The sequence below is a fragment of the Lolium rigidum genome, chromosome 2 (genome assembly GCF_022539505.1).
Source record: "Lolium rigidum isolate FL_2022 chromosome 2, APGP_CSIRO_Lrig_0.1, whole genome shotgun sequence".
NCBI lineage: Eukaryota > Viridiplantae > Streptophyta > Magnoliopsida > Poales > Poaceae > Lolium > Lolium rigidum.
Window position 1 is genome coordinate 21768755 of NC_061509.1, and position 3985 is coordinate 21772739.

Here is a 3985-nt window from a genome sequence, read left to right on the forward strand (position 1 = left end):
CACCGGGGGACCCCGATGGGATGCAGTCAAAGGGGTAGACGGCGCGGTCAACAGAACTAGGGTTTCGTCAGAAATCGAGCATCGGACCTAGGGAATGGCCCCAAAAGTTGTGTGTGTCCACATGGCATGCACAAAAGTGATTTGAGATGGTTCTATATCCAATGCTACCCCCTCCGTGTGTGCCCGGCTTCTCGGACATGGGGTTCCTACACTTAGGCAGATTCTGCATGTATAGGGGGGAACTCCCTCGGAGGTGAACCGGAGAGAACCTTGGGATCATAGGGTATGATACTTGTTTCCACATGTACCTATGACCTAACCAAGCTCAAATGGAGGCACACGCCCACCGGGGGACCCCGATGGGATGCAGTCAAAGGGGTAGACGGCGCGGTCAACAGAACTAGGGTTTCGTCAGAAATCGAGCATCGGATCTAGGGAATGGCCCCAAAACTTGTGTGTGTCCACATGTGTCGTCGTGGTGAACGAGCAGATGCCATAGGATGGCTTAAGTTGGGGCCGAATGGACGTATGAGGATTCGGGGGAGGGTTTGCGATTAGATGGGAAGAACTTCCGGATGCTTTCCTCAAGAACACAACCAAAGGCCGGTATGCAAGAAGAGAGACAAGAGGAAGAACTCTTTACTAGATCGCTAGCTTCATTGATCTCAACATGGTTACAAGTTTCTCAGTACACAGATCTCTCTATGGTCTCGCTACGTGCTACTCGCTACCTGCCCGTGAAGAAGGGCTGCCCCCTCTCCTTATATAGGGGAGAGGGTGGCTTACATCGGAAGAAACCCTAATGGCATCTTTGACTAGACAAACTACTTTACAAAGCTACTTTAATCATAGATGACACCGGAGTCCTCTTTAATCGAGGCGCTGACATCCTCCGGCTTCTTTGACCGTCACCCTTCTCTTTATCGTCAGCCCTTCGTCAAAAGTTACTTTGCTTAGCTCATCTTTGTCTTCTAGCTCCGGAGAGAATCTTTGACCAGTCCCGCCGACAGGCTCTCCTTTCCGGTATCTTCTTTACCGGGTTCCGGTATACCCTCTTGGGGATACCGGCTTAGCTCCACTTAGCTAAACACTTAACCTCAGGTTCCGGTATAAACATTAAACCGGTATCTTGATGGCACATACCATCCGGTTTGGCATGCCTTTGGCATACCGGGGGTCATCCCCCCAACATTAGTCCCCGAAGCTGGTATAGCCTGGAGGATTCTATCCTACAGGCCATGCCAGGTTCTCATTTTCCTCGGATACCGGTTTAAGTACTCACATCATGAGCCTAGTTCCGGCACCTTTACCCTTGTTCTTTTTCTTCTCTTTGCAAAGCTCGTTCCGGCATCTCTATTGTCCGGTATCATGTGTCTTTATTGCTTCCTCGGCGAAGTCGAGAATATCTCGGGCCCCGCGTCCGACGAGACATGCGCACCGTGGATTGACGCGCCAGTGTCAGGGGTCACTTCCCTTCGACTCCCGCGCGCTCATTTAATGCATCGCAGCTGATCCCACTACCTCTTCGGGATCCCGTGTGCGCCTTCGTGTGGCTCTGTGTTCCTTCGCGTGTACTCCCTCGCCACGTGGCGGCCCAAGGCGCGAACCGTCGCGGGCCGCGAGGCGAACCGCCGCGGCCCAGCGGTTCCCTGCCCACTTTCTTTCTCTTATATAAACGCAACTGCCCGTTCCTCTTCATCTTCTTCGCATTCTCCTCCTTCGCGCACAGAGCTCCAAGCCTTTGCGCCACCGCCGTTCTCCGTCCGCCGTCGCTCGTTCAAGCTCCGGCACCCGGCGAGCTCACGCCGCGCCCCCGTTGGACTTCGCCGTGCGGAGATCTTCGGCAGCAACTCCGTCGTGTCCGCCGCATTCGCGTTTCTTCGCGAGCTTCTCCGCCTCGCCGCCGACGGTGCTCTCCGGCGGCCGCAGGTCCGCTCCGCCGCCAGCAAACGACTCCCTCAGCGACTCCGCCGCTTAAGGTTGGTAGGAATCTCGCTTCACTTGTCCTCTGGTTGCTTTCCAGATCTTGGGTGTTTAGCGTTCTTATTCGCTCTTTTTCTTTGATTTTATTCTTACTCGTAGATCTTCACGCGGGGTTCAAGTTTGGGATTTCTGTTTCTTCGCCTCTCCTCGCAATGTCTGGCGAGGAGTCCGCCTCTGCATCTTCTTCTTCCCTTTCTCTCAAGCGCCGTAGACCCTCTTCCGGCGAATCCACGGCTTCTGATCCGATGGAAACCGATTCCGGCAATCAGCAGGAATCCGGTAGCCACCAAGAGTCCGGTGGCCCCCTAGAATCCGGTAGCTTTAGCCAAGCTTCCGGTAGCGCAACCTCCAGCAGCTCCAGCCAATCTTCCGGCGAGGAGCCTTCCCCAATCACCCGCGGAGCCTGGATGGGTTCCAGTGTCACCCAGTTTGAAATTGATTGGTTATACCGGTCTCGACGGATTCCGGAAGGAGTTTCTTGCCGGATTCCGGATGACGAAATCGAACCGGATCCTGAAGATGACGAATACGTTGTCTTTCTAGCTCACTTTGAGCGTGGCTTCGGCCTTCCTGCCTCTCCCTTTTTCCGCTCCTTTTTAGATTTTTACAAACTCCAACCTCACCACCTTCCTGGCAACGCCATTTTCTACCTCTCTTGCTACGCCACCTTCATGGAGGCCTATATCGGCATTCGTCCTACTCGTGAGACGTTTGCTCGCTTCTTTGCTCTTCGGATTAACTCCGTTCAGGGCAAGGATATTCCTAAACCCAAGCCCACCGTTCAGTGCGGGTCTTGCATTATCGGCTCCCGTCAAGGGAGCCCCTTTTTTAAGTTTTCCGGCCTCGAATCTTGCCGGTTGTGGCAAGGGACTTTCTTCTACGTGAAGAATACCGGCCGCGCCGATCTCCTCGATCTTCCTCCCTTCGAAGCGGGGCCCCCCAGCAGGACCAACTGGAGCTACAACCCGAAGTCGGATCATGCTGAAACCAGCCGGGTGGTACGCTTCTTGACCTCTTTGAAGAAGGAGACCAAGATCTGCTCGGATGACATCATCCGCACTTTCATTTCGCGCCGGGTGCTTCCTCTAAAGCGCCGCGCACATAGGATGAGCGAGATGTACGGCCCAGGCGATCCTACCAAGATCACAGGCCGTCCTCTTAGCAAAAGGGATGTTGTTCGCAAGGCTAAGCAGATTTGCCAAACTGCTATGCCCTCTGATTGGGAATGGGGCCTCCTTCCCCTCTGCACTGACAACCCTCCGACCCAGGAAGTAAGGGACTACGCGACAGGAGTTGTCTCTGACCGGTAGCTTTCTGCTCTTGCTAATCTTGCTTTTTCCTGTTTCAGGCCAAGGACCGCTTCCCCCTCATCGAAGCAGAGCGGCGTGGACCTTGCCAGCCTCGCGCCCTCGACTCCTTTGATCCGGATCCTTATATTTTCTGGAAGGACTTGAAGATGGGTAAGGTTCCGGCAGCGCATCTTGGCCGGTCTCCGCCGAAGCCCACCGGGTCCGCCGACGACCCGGCCACGCTTGAGGTATTTTCTTTTCCGGTTTCTTTTACCTTTCCGTTATCGTTTTCCTGCGAATTGGTTCTTATCCAAACTTAACTCATAGATCCACGAGCGCGTGGCGCCCCTGCGCGCCGAGGCCGGCTCCGAGTTCGTGGACAAGCTTATGGCCCAGGGCCAGAAGAACAAGCAGCCGGCATCCGATGCCGGTGCCAGCCAGGCCCGCCCCTCGAAGCGCTTCCGGACCGAGCCCCTGGGGGAGAAGCAGGTGGGCATGCGTCGCTACGGGCGCAAGGCGATGCCGACCTCTTCCGGGTAAGTTACTCGTTTTCCGCCAAATTCTCTTTTTGCCAAGAGTTTTTCCGGTTTCCCTCTTCCAACCGTCTTTCTTTCTTTTTCTCAGCCCTGCGCTCAAGCTTGGCCCAAGGCCATCGGGCTCTGAAGATTCTACAAGGACTTCAACCCCTCCTCCTCACTCAAGCCCGGCACCTC